This window comes from Cervus elaphus, chromosome 4 (genome assembly GCF_910594005.1).
Source record: "Cervus elaphus chromosome 4, mCerEla1.1, whole genome shotgun sequence".
In the NCBI taxonomy this organism is placed as follows: Eukaryota; Metazoa; Chordata; class Mammalia; order Artiodactyla; family Cervidae; genus Cervus; species Cervus elaphus.
The window spans coordinates 58,666,090-58,685,166 of NC_057818.1; the positions used below are offsets into that span (position 1 = coordinate 58,666,090).

Genomic DNA, 19,077 nt, shown 5'->3' on the forward strand with positions numbered 1-19,077 from the left:
ATTTATAAAATCTTACCCAGTATCATTCTTAGCACATGTGTCTTGTAAGGCTTAAAGGAACCGTTTTCTCATGGCTTTGGCATACTTTGAATGCAATATATAAATATCTGAAGATATATACATAATATAATTTATATAACACACATTGAATACAAGATATAAATATCTGAAGGTATCCATGTTAGCAGTGAGAAAACCAAGAAGGAATATGTGAGCATATGTGTATTCTTACACATTTAACTTAGATAATTTAGAAATGCTAGATCAAAACTGGTCATTTCAGAATTGCAGATGATTTACTAAAATCTATAAAACTTGTCAATTCTTTGATTAATCTGTTTTGTCTACTTTTCACGGAATTCATTTCCTTAAATGTCAGGAGGTTATGTTTTTTAAGGAACTTCCACTCGGTCCACCCACGTGACTGCACCAGCTTACATTCCCTCCCACCATGTAGGAGGTTCCCTGATCTCCAAGCCCCTTCAGCATTCATGATATTAAAAGTTTCAGCAAAGGAATAAGAAATCTCCCACAATTATCAGATAGACTTATATAGATAACACTAGGCTATGGTAATTTAGGTTTAAAGTCTCCTCTGTGTTGAAAACAATTAAATCATACTAAAGATAATCAGTCTAATAACACTAGACAACTGGGCTATGTGCCTTATAGATGGTGGTGCCAATGTATAATTTCCCTGAAAGATAAAGATTCATACAGAATAGACTAAGTCAGATGACCTGGGATATACTGGGCTACATCTAATGGAAGCTCTTAACTTAAGTCTTACTTGTGACTTACTAATACTGCTGGCTATGTTCTTTGTATTTCACCTGTTTTACAAAATTGCTGTTTCTTACACTGCCAAATGTGTGACTGAGGCCTTTGATAAAATTATATATAGTTCCCTATGGGATAGATGATGATAACAGTGTAACTCTAGATATGAGAAAAAGCAACAAGAGGGAATGTTTTCCTGGAGCAAGAGGCTAGTAAGACAGGTGGTCCAGAGAATTTGGATACTGTTTAATGGCCTAGTCCAGTAACAGCACATTGAGTGGCCTGTCAACAAAATCGTTGCCAAACCTGAGAATGGACATTCTCAGCACCATGAGATAAAATGGTCATGAAATGCGCCCTTGCAAATCATGGTCAAGTTTATGAGCAAAAAGGGGCTCTGCCAACTGAAGATTGACACTTGCCATCTACATCTACAGAGATTAAATCATGGCCACTGCAACTGCTGACTTTCAACGGCCCTGAAAGGAGTTCAAGGTGAAAATCAGGAATGAGGCACTCTGTGCTCTGGAAAAAACTGACAGAACAGCCTTCAGATAGTTAGATCTTTTCAGGAGATTTTATGAGTCCCAATTCTTGCACCTTCTCATACCTAGAGAAACACTGACATCATTAATGGTGACATCTGCTTTGACTATTAAAGAAAATTTTACAATTAATAGTCAAAATAGAGTAGATATGTGTCAGGGAATGTTTGACGGGAGGATTCCTACATGATGTCTCTCATGAGTCCTTTGTCCCTCTTCAAGCGGAACAGCACGCTGCTCCCAGGGACTGAGGTCATTGTGTGAGGCAATCATGAGTCCCCTTTAGTAAACATTCTCCTTAGGACAAAACAGCTTAGTCCCCTTCCCCTTTCTTGAGATATGGATTGTCTCCTGACCTCGTGACTAACATTACCCCTTGTTCCCTTGATAACGGTTGCTGTACATTTGGTTTTCTGATCTCTATCATTCCCGAAAGAAGTTTCTTGTACTGCAGCCTATATATACTCATAGAAAAATCATTAAAGCACCTTTGCTCCATCAGAGCTTAGGTCCCCAGGTCTTTTTTTTTCTCTCTCTCTCTTTCTTTCTTTTACTTTCTTATCGTCGACTCTGTACCACCAGGTTCCGGTCCATTAAAGGACCGCAACAAATGGTGCCAACGAACAGGGACACTGGTATACGTGGCATAGCGGGCGGAATGACTCAGGGACCTATTGAGGTCGGTAAGTACTAAGGCATGGGTTAAATGGCTGGCCAGCCCCATTATTTTTCTACTTTACTTCACCATTTGTTTAAATTTCAGGGACTTCTGGCTTCACGGCAATGAATAGAGGCTTGCCTTCAAACAGTAGTTGAACATAATCCTTAGTTTCCTGATAAATGCAGTTTTAATTTAGAAATTTGGCTCCAGGTCAAAGCAACTCTTAAATGAGCAGCCAAACAAGGAAAAAATATTCCAATTGATCTCTAGCCCCTATGGGCTCTTATTAAAGCTATAATTCTGCCATTTCAAGGTACATTCTAGACCTTCCAATATTCAACAACAGACAGAACACTTATTACATAAATATAAATTAAATGATTAAACTTTACAAAAGGCCCAATTAAAACAATACAAAATATCTCAAAATTTTCTTACTAGCCCTGCCCCGGCTGCTCCAAATGCTTCTCCTCTGCCAACAGTCGCAACTCCAAAAGTCTCTCCTTTGTTGGAACCTAATGAAAAGTTATGCTAATTTTTAAACTAGATTAGAAGCTGCTATTTCCCGTACTGTAATCGGAGAAGAAACCAAAAAAACAGCTAGAGAAATTACTTGCTTATGAGAATGCAAATCAGAAATGTCAGAGCTATAGCTACAATTTGTGAGACTAAAATTATTATTGATTATTTAAAAGCTTATCACAATCTAGGATCAAAAACTCAAAAGATGCAAATGCTGATTGAGGCAATGGCTACTACCTTTAAAAAGAGAAATGAAGGATGCTTTAATTGGAGAGATAAAAATCATTTAAAAAGGGACTGCCCTAAAAAGGCTAATAAAATACCAAAAAATTTGCCCTCGCTGCCGTAGAAGAATGCACTGGGCCAAAAGTTTAAATTTGATATTGATGGAAAACATATTCCAGGAAACTCCAAACAGGAGCAGATTCTATCTTTTCCCTCAAACCCTCAACATCCGGCAGTGCTGCCGTCGATATACCAGCCCTAAATGATTTTTTCCTTTACCTCAAACAGTCCCTGCTAGAGTGCCTACCGGGCTTTTTAGACCCCTTGCCCCCACAAACTTTTGGTCTTTTGCTTGGCCGATCTAGTCTGTCTTCTAAAGGAATTACTGTTCACCCTAGAATAATTGATTCAGATTATAAAAGAGAGATTCAAATTCTGATGTCATCTCAGATTCTATGCCAATTCAAAAAGGGGGACAAAATTGCTCAATTACTTCTTTTATCTTACATTTCTATTAATTCCTCTAATAATGTACGGACAGATGGGTTTGACAGTACAGATCAAAAACAATCTTTGTGGACATTATTAGTATCTGAGTATGCACGATCAAATATAAATATCAAAATTAATGGTAAAAGATTTTCTGGTCTCCTCGACACTGGATCTGATATTACTATTATTTCCAAACATTTATGGCCCAAGTCCTGGCCTGTACAAAAGGTCTCTTGCCAAATTGCAAAAATGTCTCAAACTAAAGTACAAAAAGTTTATCCAAGTGTTCAAATAGACTCATGTGAGGGACCAGAAGGCCAACCTGCAACATTAAAACCTTATGTGATAAATGTACTCTTTAATCTAATAGGAAGAGACTTACTTATACAATGACAAACTCAGATATACATTCCACATTTTTCCTAGGGGCCACTGCTCATTTAACAAACAAAACAATTATTAAAATAACTAAGAAAAATTATGAGCCTATTTGGACAAAGCAATGGCCCCTTACAAAAGAAAAAGTACAAGCTAGTAAAGAACTTATAAACACACAATTAAAATGGAAACATATTGAAGAATCTTGCTCTTTTTAGAACTCTATTTCTGTTATAAAAAAGAAACATAACAAATGGTGTCTCTTAACAGAGTTTAAAAAAGTTAATTCTTTTATGAAACCTATGGGTACATTGCAACCAGAGATCCCATCACCTATTACTATTCCTCAAAATTGACACATTATTATTACTGATTCACAAGATTGCTTTTTAAATATACCTTTACACCCTTTAGACCGGGAGAGATTCACTTTCTCTCTCCCTTATCCTAATCATATCGGGCCTCATAAAAGATTTCAGTAGACTATGTTACCTCAAGGTATGCTTAAAAGTCCTGCTACTGCTGCTGCTAAGTCACTTCGGTCATGTCCTACTCCATGCGACCCCATAGATGTCACATAAACCCCAGGTTCCCCCATCCCTGGGATTCTCCAGACAAGAGTACTGAAATAGGGTGCCATTGCCGTCTCCATAACAGTCCTAGTATTTGTCAAAATTTTGTAGCCAAGGCTTTACTTCCTATGTGACAACAATTCCCTCATACATATATCATTAATAATATACTATAGCTACAAAAAAGAAAAATGATATTTTTGACACTGAATGGCTATGATATTCTTTAGACTCTGGAAAAAACTGATGAAAATAAAATCTTTTTTGAAATTGCAAAACCGGTTCTTCTTGCACGTGCAGTTAGGAAAAGGTTAACTTGTTAAAATATTTTTTTTTTTTTTGAGCTCCATTCTGCCTGAGAAACAAAAATAGGCCTAAGAAAAAACCTTAAGTTAACTCTTATCATGTCCTTGGGATACACAGCCCACTCTATCTAGGACTCCAGCCATTAACAAATTGGTGGAGCTCAAAATAAATAAATAAAACAAAAAGATATTTTAAATTTCAAACGGAGAACTATGTCTATGTATCTAAAATTATCTATGTCTCAATGTATGTCTTTGTTTTTGGATAGTGTGGAATTAATGAGCTCTATTTGGATTCAGCTTTACATGAACTAAAGGGTGTTCAATGTTGGGTATAATGTTTATTTAAATGTCAATGTGATTTAAATATAATTATTTGTTAATCTAGTTGAGACATGTCTTGAGTCATCAACATTATATAATACTTTTATTATGCCTTGGTTTAAGGTAAACTAAGTTTGTCAACAAAAAGGTAACTCTTTATATATATATATATATATATATATATATATATATATATACAAATATATAAATGAGATAAAAGCTTTTAATAAGCTCTTAGAAATAATTATATTTTTGATAAAATGATCTATTATCTATAATCTAGAGCCATCTCTTGAGATTAGAGTGACTTAGGTTTCTAGAGTTGTGCTGAACTAAGTAGTAGAAGTTTGTTGAATGGCTGGGTCATTTCCAAATGAAGTAAGATTTTAAAGCATTAATTGCTGAACATTGGTTTACTCTTAAAAGGGGTTTTTCTTGCAAAAGAGCTGAAAAGATTTTGAGCTGTTAATAAATATAAATATATATTTATATAAAAATGTATATGTATATATATAATATGATTTGAAAAATATGTTCAATGGCCTATAAAATGCTAACATACAAGACATTTCATGGTTGCTATAGAAAAGTAAAATATATGCTTTTAATAGAAAGATATAAGAAATGGCAAATAAAATAATGAATACAAAAATATTTTTTTAATTGTTAAAACATTTATTATAAAATAAAGTGGTATTTACATAAGCTTTACTAGACTAGTTTTTCATTGTCGTTCTAGCTACAGCAAATGTTCTTTCTCCAAATTAAACCAAATTAGATACAAGAGAAAAATTCTGAGAAAACAATATTTAACAAAATTAACTTTGGTCAGCAGATACATTCAGACTGCAAATATATTTAAAAATACAGTTAAAATGCTTGGGTGGATCAGAATGAAAACCACAAAGTATGGTATGTTTATTTGAAATAAACATTACATTTGTTTATTATGCTATCATACTTTGTTTTGGCCTTTTAACTTTTAAAGATATTAGGTGCTAAAATTTTAAAAAGGCTTATGACAAATGAAAGAAAATTTTATGGCAAATTGATGTAACTCATTGTCCTAAACTTTCTTCCTCTTCCTTCTTACATGTCTTGATCAATACAAATTCTTCTTTTCTAGGGACAACACCTCTCTAAGGTAAGACTACACAACATGTTATAACCCACCTATCAACTTACTTCACGATAATAAAAACACCTAATTCTATAAAAACAGACAATGACTCTGCCTATATTTCTAAACAGTTCAAACAATTTTTACATTCATTCTCTATTAAACAATTGCAGACCTTCCTTATAGTCCACAAACACAAGACATGATTAGACAAACACATTACACACTGTAACTGCAAATAAAAAATTAAATAAGAGAAAATACACATGAACACTTTTGTCTTCCTTGTCCAGAGCAAACTTTGCTAGATTCCGGTGTAGTGTAGTCTTTAAGCCTATAACTATTGTTGGTGTGACTATTTCTGTTCCCAATGTGTAAGATTCTTAAAGCAAGGCGAAAATGACATAAAAAAAAAAAAAAAAAGACACCATTTCCTGAATAGATTATTTGTTCCTAAAAATATAAAAAATGTAGAATGTTTGCCTTCTTTTCAGGTCTGTCTTCAAAGTGTAGTCATCCTCTTTAACACACTGAACAGTGAGATTCAACAGTTGCTAAGCTACATTTCTTTTTCAAAGACAAGGTCAAATATATTTAGATGTGAGCAACATTTCATTTGCCAAGTTGTTCTACATCACCTTTTCAATAATTTCACTTAAGAAAAAATATTTAAATGGTTACTCCTAATCCTCTGCCCCAAATAACACAAACCACAGCCAAATACCAGTCCCAAACAGATTTCTGAATGATTTTTTTCTTTTAGACTGAAATATTTCCTAAAAATGTTTTCATCACTATCGCTTTCCTCTCTTTTTATAACTATTGTTAATATAGCCTTATTTGTTTTAAAGTTTTTAAACTTACCACAAAGAGATGTTTTGACAAAAACAAAAAACAAACAAACAAAAAAAAAGGTTTTAAAACATTATAGGACACCTCCTTTCCTTTGCCCATTTGATATCAAGACAGGTTAACTAATTAATAAAAATCTAAAAAACTAATCTTACAAGAAAAAGATATGCTTCTTGCAGGGAGCCGGCCTGAATGTACAGGCCCCTTACGGCCCTAAGAGAGATCAAAAGGTCTCTCTTTGTCCTGCCACCCCTTCTTGTTAAAGTATAGACTGGCACTTGTCTCCTTCAGGGAAAAAACACACCGGTGACCTTTTTGCCTGTTTTTCTGGTGCTGATAAGCTCATCATGCTCGAAACCTGTTTTCCATCTAATGTTCTATTGATGAAGCCTGTTTTCTATCTAATGTTCTAATGATCTTAATCGTGTTGGGCGCTAGGGTAATTAACGCTTTGCTGATCTTGAGTGTGGGAATTTAAAACATCTGTAGCTCTGCACGTATGCAAACCCTCGATCTATTCTTAGTAACTCCTGTTAGCGTATATATCGGCGTGGTATTCTTCAATAAAGTTGGCGGAGTCAGACGCAAGCGGACTCCGTCCCTCTCAACCCCATCTTTCTCTTTCTGAGTCTTCTTTCTGAGTCTTCTTTTTCCTAGGTACTCTGGTAATTGCGTTCTTGACCAGTTCGTTTGCCGGCAGGCTCCGGCAGCCTCTATTTCTCCAGATGGATCCAACGAGCTCACATGACTTCCTCTTCAGAAGATTCAACCTAAGGGGGGCCCCCAACATTCAGACTAGAGATGAAACAGCAAAAAACCCAAGAAGAAAAAATTCCAATATAAGCCATGGCGACATTAAAAATTTCCAAAAAACGCCACACTCGCCGTCATCGACCTTATGATCTCCCTACTTGGGGGCAGATAAAAACCCTTACTGATTAAACTAAAAACCTGATTTCTCAACAGGGAATGCCTCAGAATCCTAAAAATATTTTTCTTCGCTATGCTTGCTTTACTTGCTTTTGCTTCCCCCGCTCAGGCTGACCTGATTGATCACACTTACTGGGCTTATATACCTAACCCCCTTTTTTTATTACAGGTTGTAAAATAGACAGATATAAAACCAATCACATCCACTAATGAGTCAACACATATGCCCCCTCCTTTAGAACTGGAGGGGCCCTCTCATCCTGAAAAAAAAAAAGAAAAACTAATTAATATCGTTCTAGGTTATGAAGTCCTTCCTTTATGTATGGGCCCAGCAAAATTATGTATAAACGTTAGTCGACAAACTTGGGCTTTCCTCCTGCCTCCAAAAAAAGATTTTTGGACACTACTTAGATTATTCACTGCCCTTTCTTTGTCAGTGAACCATGTTTATACTACTAAAACTTTAGAAAAAAAATTAGAAAAAGAACAAAGAACAACACGCCAAGGGTTTACTAATAAGAACTTTAAATATATTCCTGTTCATTGAGACAAATGTCAGGCCAAACCAAAAAAATTAATGTTTATAGCTAATCATACAATTGTCAATAGGAGACCCCATAGTATGTGGTTATTGAACTGCTCAGATGATATTAACAATACTATATATGATTATATTACTCAAGTAACATAGAAGGTTACTAATACTACAATAAAACATTACCATGACAGAAGACTTCTTGGCTAGCTTGATGATAGAATGGCCCCCACCTTGTCCTCGAATCATCTTTGATAAACAGATTGGGCCTAAACAATGAGACATCTAAAAACTTGCTACAAACACCGAAGAACTTGAGACTTAGACCAGACATTCCACAGGGACCAATCATAGCTATAACAATTATTTCTTTTGCTATAATCAATCATATTTTATACAAGCCTGTGTTCCATTTCCTTTTGTTACAGCTATAAAAAACTTACAATTCAATAAGACTATATGTTCTGTAACTTGCATAAATTACAGATTATATACTTGTCTTAACTCCTCTATTTCCTTAAGATATGATTCTCTTTTAATTCTTCAATCTCGACGTAGTCTGTGGTTACCAATAAATCTCCAACAGCCCTGGAAAGAAAGTCCCATGGCTGGACTTGCTTCCCAGTTGCTTACTAAATTGCTCCGGCAATCTAAATGATTCATTGGATGGCTGATTTTTAGTATTTTGGGATTAATAGCCATTTGCACCACTGCTGCTGTCACTGGTGTTGCTTTACAAACCTCTATTCAGACATATAATTTTATTCAAAATTGGACTAAAGATGCCCATACTATATGGGCCACTCAGGCTCAGATAGATGAAAAAATTCAAGAAGAAATACAAAAACTAAAAACAGCCATTGAATGGGTTAGAGATCAATTAACAAATGTACAAAAACAGGTGATGCTAAAATGTGACTAAAATTCTACTCAATTTTTTATTACTCCTGTTCATTTTAATAATAGTGCCTACAACTGAGAACAAATCAAGTTTCATTTACAAAACATACATGATAATGCCTCTCTGAATGTACAATTATTACAAAAAAAATATTTGAAGCCTTTTCTAATAATCTGCCCTCTTCCATTGATATGGAAACTTTAGCTAAACAATTAGCTGATCAAATATCTGGGTTAGACCCATGTAGATGGTTTCAAAGTCTTACTCATAACATTAGATCTAGAACCATAATTTTGGTGATTGTCTTAAAAATTATATTTGTTGTCTACCATTGCCTTCATGCAAAGATTGTCAAAACTAAACAAATTCTGATGGTCAGAACTCTTCTTACAAATATTATAAATAAATAAGGGGGAATTGTCAGGGAATGTTTGATGGGAGGATTCCTACATGATGTCTCTCATGAGTCCTTTGTCCCTCTTCAAGCGGAACAGCACACTGCTCCCAGGGACTGAGGTCATTGTGTGAGGCAAGCATGACTCTCCTTTAGTAAACATTCTCCTTAGGACAAAACAGCTTAGTCTCCTTCCCCTTTCTTGAGAGATGGATTGTCTCCTGACCTTGTGACTAACATTACCCCTTGTTCCCTTGATAACGGTTGCTGTACATTTGGTTTTCTGATCTCTATCATTCCTGAAAGAAGTTTCTTGTACTGCAGCCTATATATACTCATAGAAAAATCATTAAAGCACCTTTGCTCCATCAGAGCTTAGGTCCCCTGGTCTTTTTCTCTCTTTTACTTTCTTATCGTCGTCTCCATGCCACCAGGTTCCGGTCCGTTAAAGGACCCCAACAGATATGTTTCAGACATCCTGGGAAATAACCAGGTGTTACTATGGGTGTAATTTCAGATTAGACATTGTATTGCTAAACACTTGAGTTTTCTGAGTCATGTCAGGCTTAGATGCCAGCATTCTCAAAACAATGTCTGCTGGAAGCTAGTAACTTATACCTTACTTTTTATAAAATTAGGCAACTGGCCATCTGGCTAAAAGTCTCCCCGAAGTGTCAGGTCCAGACTGAGTTTCAGGCCTATTCTTCTAAAAAAAAAAAAATAAAAGGGATTTATTTTGTCTATTAAAATTCCAGTTATCCCTCCTCCAGCTACTACTAATTGGGTCTGTTACAACAAAATGGCAGACCAAGGGATTGAGATTTTAATCATACAAGGCTCAGATCTAGGACTTGAAACTCAGGAATATTTCCAATTCAGTGTCTCTTCTCCAAGCTGAGGCAGTCCTGTGCCCCATTTTGACAGGAAGTTATCACAGTCATAGTTGCCGTGTTCCCTAAATTAAAACTGAGCAGGACTCTGTGGGGTGGCGACTCTGGAGTACAGATCTGCTGTGTGTTCTCCATTTCTCATCTGTAGGATATAGGCTTCATTCAGCCTCCTTGACCTTCCCTGAGTTCCAAAGGGTGGATTCAAATGATTGCTAATCAGGGAAGGGAGGGAATACAGAAACAGAGGAGAAATAATCGAATGGTGGTACAGCCTTGAGACAGAGTCCTGGCTCCTACTCAAAAAAATATGCATAACAATGTCTTTGAGTTCTTCTACAGAACTGGAGTCCCCACCCAGGTGGAGGATGGTAACTTCAGACTAAACACAAGATTCCTGGAGCTCAGCTCTGTTGCTTCACCACCAGCCAATCAAAAAAAAAAAAAAAAAGTCACAAACCCTGCAGCCCTCACCCCAGATGTTGCCTCCTGTTTCTGGGGACCAGCGATGACCATCCTGTTAGGTCTCCTGTTTGGCCCCTGTCTATTTCTTCTCTGAGAGGTGCCAACAGTTTCAAACTAAATTGATGTTATTACAAGGGTGAAAGCTGGTTTCAGATGTGGAACACCCCAACTTAGATCAGGTAGAGAGAGACTTCTGCTCTGCTAGGCAAGCCTATGCCCAGGCACAGCAGGAAGAAGTTAGAGAAGAAAGAGACCTCCGCCCCAATTCCCAAGAAGCATCTTGAGTATGAAGTCCCTCAGTGGGGAGCTGTTAGTGGAAGCACACTGGTTGAAACCGCTCACCCTGGCCAGGCACCATAGTAACCATTTGCATGAGTTGTTTTATGACAGGAGATCCTGATAAGGAATACGGAAATAATAAATCACCAGCAGCCGGAAGAGTGGGGGAAAGGTCAAAAGGAGACACCGCGTGTCTGTTCACTTCCATCCACTTCCCAAAATCCCTCTTGCTAGCGTCCATCTTGGCTGAGCGATGCGTGGGCCACCAGGAAAGACTCTGAATTAGAATGATTGGCCAAAGACCCCCCCGGAAACTAATCCCATCACCATAAAACCCAAGACTGCGAGCCACGTGGCAGAGCAGATCTCCTGGGTTCCCTTACCCTTCTGCTCTCCCCCCGGGTGCCCTTTCCAAATAAAATCTCTTGCTTTGTCAGCACATGTGTCTCCTCGGGCAATTCATTTCCGAGTGTTAGACAAGAGCCCAGTTTCGGGCCCTGGAAGGGGTCCCCCTTCCTGCAACAGTTTCTTTTCCAAGAAAGCAGGGATGGAAATGCCTCCAGGCTCCTGGTCTCTGAAGTTGGAGGTGCCACGCCTGCAGAGAGGTGGTCACAAAACAAATCATTTTGTGAAAACCTGTGTCCCCAGGCTGCAGAGGGGGTGAACAAAACTAAGGCCGCGGGAGATCTTTGGGAAGAATTCTGCAAGTAAAGCCTGGCAGGAACCCAAGACCCCCCAGGTGATTCCCACCACTCACTCACCTCTCCCCTCCCAGCCCCCAAGGGCACAGGCAGGCCGTGGACCACCACACTAACCCTAGAAAGAGCCCCTCCCCAGGGAATCAGGTTGACCTTCTTTGTTTCTAGAAGTTCCCTCTCTAAATCCTCTCTTCCTGAGGTCTCAGGTGTGAGGTTTCCCCTCAGGGCTCTGAATGCGGGTCTTCCTCTGGCATTTTTTTCACAACCCTCATAGGCTGGGTCAGCTAGCCCAGAAGCAGGGTCCATTGTCTCTCGTGAGCTGTTCTCTGTAACTCGAAAAGGAAGGAGAAGAACTAGCCCGGACGATCTGCAAATAGTGTAGAGCACCAGGATGTGATTAGCATTATCAGGTTAGTCTTGATTCCCCACTACAGATTGGGAACACAGAAAGTCGAAAAGGAGCTCAGAAAAGGGTGAGGGAAACAGGAAAACTTTTTCTTCTGTTTCCCTGCAGCAGTTGCAGGTTAAACAGCTGCATGGATGCCTTTGAAGGTATTTTCTCAAGATGCAGATGTGAGTTTGGGATGTAACATCCCCAGAGAAGACCCAGAGCAGAAGGAAGAAAAGGAGGAAATGGCAGCTTCTCAGGTATGTGTCCTGTCATAAGTCTGGGGCTGGGTCTGCTTTTCTTCCTGAAATGCTTGGACTGAGAATCTGCAAACCTTTAGTTCTCTGCTGCTAATTTTTCTGCTTAGGATGCTTCTTATCACCTTATTTTTCCTTTTTTTTTTTTTTTAATAGTGAAAACCAGCTCTTCAGGTTGCGTCTCCCTGATGTCCCAAAGCCTTTTCTCCATTGTCTGTATCCCGGCTATAAAGCATGATGAATTCTCAGCATGAAATAGTGATTTTCAATGTTGAATACATTCACTTTGTGAGAGATGAACATGGGGAGGCACTGGTATCTGAGATTCCCACTGGGATGTGGTTCGGTGTTGGGATCTTAGGGAAGTTGGGGAAATGCCATGATGAATTTACATGTGAATGCAATTCAGCTCTTTAGAACAGGAAGAACAGGAGTAAGAAAATGTCCTTGTTAGTAGAATGAACTCAGCATTCCAGAATTTGTCAGAAGTTAAAGTAGCATAGACAAACCTCTATACCAATAAGAAATATGTAATAAAAAATGGACTATTAAGCTAGAGATCATGGGAGGTATATAGGAGGTGGAATTTGCAGAAAACTGACATTTTTCTTGATAGATTGAGATCATGGTTTTCCTAATATTGCCAAAATACCCGTCAGTGATAATGCATTTTTCCATGTACCCTATGACCTCTGATGTTCACTGGTTCAGGTGCTTCTGTGAGATTTCCACGCTATGAAATTCATTTTTTTTTTTCCCTGTCTTGAACAAGGGTCTTGGAAAGAAAAAATGATGGATATGCCTGTTAGGTAGTTAGAATAGGGAAAAAGAGTCCAAAATGGCAGTGGCTAAAAGACCTGGAAGGGAAAGCCCGCGAAAATAGAACAAAGGAAGGTCCGAGGGCCAGAGTGAGAACCTCAGGTAAAACAAACAACGCTCCTGCCTAAGCCCAATTTACATAAGGCAGGCCCAGGGACGGAGAAACATAAAAAGAAGAGCCAAAGCCCTCTTCTCCCCTCTTTGCTCCCTCTCTCTCCCGCGCGATGGAGTGATCTCTTCGCGTCTTTGGATCAACGTGCCCTCATGCCTCAAAGATGGATTTTCCTGCTATTATCTAAATACATAGAGCTGTAACACTGGTTTATTTAAGAGCTATAACACGGTCTGTTCGAGACCTGAGAGCTATAACACGGTCTGTCCTCCGAGAGCTGTGACCCGCCAAGGGGCTTTAATGTCCCCTTTAAATGATACAGATTTTGCAGGACATTAAAAGATTCAGAACCAGAGCTCTCTAATTTTTTATCATTGTATATGTCTGCACCCTAGTCTATTTTAAAAAAATTAAAATAATATCATCCTCAAATATTTATGTACACTTTCAATCAGTTAAAAATTATCCTGATTTTATTGACATGACAATTTTTCTCTATTACTAAGTATCCCATTTTAGTGTATGTCTGTATGAATGAACATGTTAACATCATTTGATTGATTTTTCTCTTTTTCTTTTTTGAAGATTCCCTGAAGCAGGGAATAGCTACCCACTCCAGTATTCGTGCCTTGAGAATCCCATGGACAGAGAAGCCTGGCAGGCTACAGGCCCTGGGGTTGCAAAGAGTAGGACACAACTGAGTGACTAACACTTTTCTTGTTTTTAGTATTATTTACAAATACAGGAATTTCTATAAACTTTCATTAGAGTTAGCTCTGTGCATTTGTCTCTGTTTTATTAAAGTATAGAGTCAGAAACTGAAGTAAAAGTTAAGCTGTCATTTAAAGAATGTTTGTTAAAATATTTGCCAAAAGATGCAACAGCAACATTATTGATTTTAAATTATTTCTGTTATACATTCAAGACTCTGAAAAACTGTCAGAAAGACATATAGTATATACCAGATCATTAAGATGATTCTTGTCACTGAGGTTACTGTCGTATCAGACCTGTAAAATCTGTAAAGCACTTAAAGTTCAAAGTTAAACATGAATTCTTTCCTTACTATTCTGCTTCATTGATGTTCAAACATTGTCACTCATGGAGCAGAATTTTCAACATTACTAGTTCAAATAAGCTTGTTAAAAATGTGACATACTGCGCCCACTCCAGAACATTTGGATCAGGAAGTGCTTTTTAAAAATATTTCCTGTTTCTTCTGATAGTTTATCCTCTGTCAAATGAGTACAACACTCAAAAATAAATATGTCAATGTTGATCTGATTATTTTGTAATTTCTCTTCCAAATCAGAAGAATTTCTGTAGTGGTTGATGATCATATCTCATCCTCTTTTCTTGGGGTTAAAAATGTGGTAGAAAATATTACTGTGTAAAAATTATATTATTTTATAATACAAGCCACTCTCCTAAATCAAAACCATTTCTCTTGCTGGTTTCATCTTGGGTCACATTAGGAAGTCTTCCCACGGCCCCATGGCATCTGTACTTTGTATTTCAGGGACGGCTGACGTGCCAGGATGTGGCCATAGACTTCACTCAAGAGGAGTGGGAATGCCTGGACCTCGGTCAGCGGGAATTGTATAGGGACATGATGTTAGAGAACTACAGGAACCTGGCCTCCTTGGGTGAGGATAACTTCTTTCCAGAATCCCTTATCTACCCACTGGGTTTTGGTTCCTGTATTTCTAGAATGTCTCCTGGAATCTTCTGCTTCTTACAATAGTTTTAGATCCCTGCTTTCTATGGGAAAATGGGTATTTCTGAGTTGAGAAAGAAGACTTCATGATGATTCATTAAGATTCTGACTTTTCCTTGATGTGATCTGCCTCCTTCTTCTAGGTTAGTGGTAATTCTCCAGGTTCTGTGGTATAAGAGGGTGGCACTCTCCTTTTCAAATCAGATTTCTACTACTTACTTACTTTGGCCTTAGTAGTACTTGACTAGAATCGCAAGGTCTTTTCTTTATGTATTTGTTAGTGTTATAAAAGTGCTTTCGATAAAGTGTTTGGGGATGTAATTTTCTAGGCTATATTAACATTCAACCATGCCTTCTCTAGAGTGTTAATATAATGAGCAAGATTACAGTTGTGTCCGACTCTTTACGACCCCATGGAATAGTTCATGGAATTCTCCAGGCCAGAATACTGGAGTGGTAGCCACTCCCTTCTCCAGAGGATCTTCTCAACCCAGGCATGAAACGCAGGTCTCCCACATTGCAGGTGGCTTCGTTACCAGCTGAGCCACCAGAGAATGTTAATACAGCCTAGGAAATGATGTCCCCAAATACTTTATTTCCAGGCTGTATTAATATTCTACCATGCCTCCTCTGGGCTTCCCAGGTGGCACCAGTGGTAAAGAACCTGCCTGCCAATGCAGGAGACGTAAAAGAAGTAGGTTCGATCTCTGGGTTGAGAAGATCTCTTGGAGGAAGACATGGCAACCCACTCCAGTATTCTTGCCTGGAGAATCCCATGGACAGAGGAGCCTGGTGGGTTATAGTCCACAGGGTGGCAAAGAGTCAGACATGACTGGAGCGACTTAGCACACGTGCCTTCTCTTCTCACCTGAATACATATTAGAGTGGAAACTGATGAATCTCTAGCAAAACAAACACCCCTTTTCCTGATAGCAGGTCTTGTGGTCTCTAAGTCAGACCTGATCACCTTTCTGGAGCAAATGAAGAATCCCTGGGATGTAAGGAGACTGGAGATGCCAGCCATGTACACAGGTAGGTGTGAAGGGATGGAGCCGATGACTCAATGACAGGTCCAAGGATCAGTGAGGAAGTCATCCTCTGTCATGTGGTTTGGGAAGATCTGCTTCAGTGGAAATGATTTTAGAGAAGCCTGGGTTTCTTTCTGCTGCTGTCATGGGTGGATATCACCTGCCCCATTCTGTCTCTGAAGTCATTCCTGAATTCACCTCCAGTGATTACTTTTCTCAATCACAGTGAGAACTGAAAATCTCCTCCTGGCCTGTGACAACCTGCATGAATCAGTTACTATTGCATTTCCTGGGGGCCCTAGGAAAACTGTGCACATTTCTGAATAACTCTAAGACGCCGCTATTCAAGTTTGTTTCTACCGCTAGATGGTAGTATGTGAGTGGAATCGTAGACATACTGCCAAAGTTGTAGGAATACTGTGGACAGAGGGTTTTTTTCTGACTTATAATTTCTAAAACACTGGAAGCTACAAATATGATCTTATACATTTTAAATTTAAGTAATTTCTTCACTGCATAAACCAAAACCTCCCTAAAGAGAAAGAATGCAAATCTCAGTGTTACTTCAAAGTTTGTTTTCTTCATATGAAGTCATATGAAATGTTAAGTGTATTTGGTGCAATTCCTCAATGCTAAAAGACTTAAATATATTCAATTAGCTCAAAGAATTTTCAAATAAATTGGCATAAGAGCTTAAAACATTTTCCACTATATTTTTTAATGGTTTCAAACTATTACAATTTTAGATAATATAATCTTTAAAAAACATTCTCATTGGAGTATAACTGGTTTACAATGTTGTACAGCAAAGAGAATCGGTTTTTGTATATACCTACTCTTTTAGATTTCCTTCCCAATTAGATCTCCACAGAGCATTGGTAGTGTCTCCTGTGTTCCCACCATATTTTTAAAGTCTCATTTCTTATTTAATTTCTCAAGAACTACTTCTTTATTAATTAATCTTGTTATGAGCTTCCCCAGACTTTGTCCTATGTGTCCTCACTTTCTGATTAGACCTACGTCAGTATCATTTATGATGTTTAGGTTGGAACATCTAATGCTACTGCTGCTGCTGCTGCTAAGTCGCTTCAGTCGGGTCCGACTCTGTGCGACCCCATAGACAGAAGCCCACCAGGCTCCCCCGTCCCTGGGATTCTCCAGGCAAGAACAGTGGAGTGGGTTGTCATTTCCTTCTCCAATGCATGAAAGTGAAAAGTGAAAGTGAGGTTGCTCAGTCGCGTCCAACCCTTAGCGGCCCCATGGACTGCAGCCTACTAGGCTCCTCCGTCCATGGGATTTTCCAGGCAAGAGTACTGGAGTGGGGCGCCATTGCCTTCTCCGAGACATCTAATAGGACACGCTAAAATAAGAAGTGGGTTAAAGAGTTAGAAGGCACCTAGTGGCATCTCCATTTAAGATGACTTAAGTCAGAAAGTAATCATTAGACTGCTGTCTCCTCTTAATTTAGTGGTTCTTGTAGCTTTTTGTCTTGCTCCTTCCTCTACACCGTACTTCTCTGTCCTCTCATTTTGTCACATTTTCTGGGTTTGTGGTCTGTTCTGCAGGCTGCAGGATCCTAGCTCCTCTTGCTCTGTTGTCTTCCCCCTGTGGGGTGAGGTTGGTCCACAGGCTTGTGCCCTTCTCCCCTCGATCTGGGCTTTGATTGCTGTTACTGTGACCCGAGCCTGCCCTGGATATTGAGGGGGGCTTCCCCGTGGATCTGTGGCTGTCACCGTCCTGTCTGTGGTGGGTCTGCTTCCTGGTTGGTGGAACAGAGCCCCCAGATCTGCTTCTTCACTGTGATTCTGATCTGTGGTGGAGGCAGGTGGGATTGGAGCACACCGTCTGGGAGAGAAGCCCCTGAGGATTGCTGCTCTGGGGATGTTCCCCTTGGGGTGTGCTCACGCGTTGTGTGAGTCTCAAGAGACCCTGGTCGGCACTGCACTTGGCCCCACCTCAACCGTGGGTATCTCGGCACACAGCCCTGGTGTCTCTCAGATGTTGTTTTCACCAAGTCACCAGCATAGATCCAGTGAAATCAGGGCCCAGAATTGCTTTCATGGAGCTGGATCCACTGTGGTGCTATGGGGCAGCTCAGACTGTGGCCTGGCCCCACCTCCCCACGTACATCCCCACAAAGTCTACAGCTGCTAAAGCTACACCTCCATGACTGGGGGATCCCTGGTTGTCCTTCAGATGCTCTATAGGGACTGAGTTGACACAGCCAGTTGCCTGTGTAAAAGCATGGTTAGTGCAGCTGCAAGGAGAGACTTCAGCTTTTCATTCTTAACCCTGGGGCTCAGCTGTGCTTTCAGCTCCATCTGAGCATGTGGCCCACCCACAGGTGTCTGCTCCAGAGGCTGCCCCAGAGCATAGGAGTCTGCTGATTGTAGAGGAGGGGCATGGGGGAGGCCATGGCTGGGCCTCAATAGAGCCCACCCGGGTGGCAGCCCTTCCTACTGCCAGGGACAAGGGGCCAGCACATGGGGAGAGAGGCGTGGTGGGGTTCTTCCCTTCGGACATCCCTCAACAACGCTGCTCTGCTCTATGGTGGTTCAGGCTTCCTCCACAAGCATCCCATTTGCAGAGCTCCTCCCTCCCTCCCGTCCCGTCAGGATGTCTCCTCACAGCCAACAGCAGTCTTCTGCCTGGGTCTGCTCTCCACACCCCACGTTCCAGCACCCAGCCCTTGTCTGCAGCAGTGGACACCCTCTCAGGCTGGGTGGACAGGGCAGGGGTCAGTACCCCGTGTGTAGGTCTCACTCTGTCCTGCTGCCACAGACCGTTGCCATGTTCTCTTCCCACAGAGAACGAGGCTCCCCTTCTGTCCCAACTGAGCTCCCCCAGTGAGAGGCTTCTCCAGACATGGAGACCTCCTCTCTTCCGATCCC

General features: G+C 39.7%; 2 protein-coding genes and 1 pseudogene across 2 annotated transcripts in view; 2 read left to right on the forward strand and 1 right to left on the reverse strand.

The window, feature by feature from the left end:
• Positions 1-19,077, forward strand: part of LOC122692444 (thymosin beta-4-like) — a 567,005-nt gene that overhangs the window by 469,590 nt on the left and 78,338 nt on the right. The window lies entirely within an intron of this gene.
• Positions 1-19,077, reverse strand: part of LOC122692415 (zinc finger protein 345-like) — a 564,572-nt gene that overhangs the window by 426,297 nt on the left and 119,198 nt on the right. The gene's annotated exons all lie outside the window — the stretch shown is intronic.
• The window catches only part of LOC122691426, an 84,365-nt pseudogene that overhangs the window by 15,096 nt on the left and 50,192 nt on the right, over positions 1-19,077 (forward strand).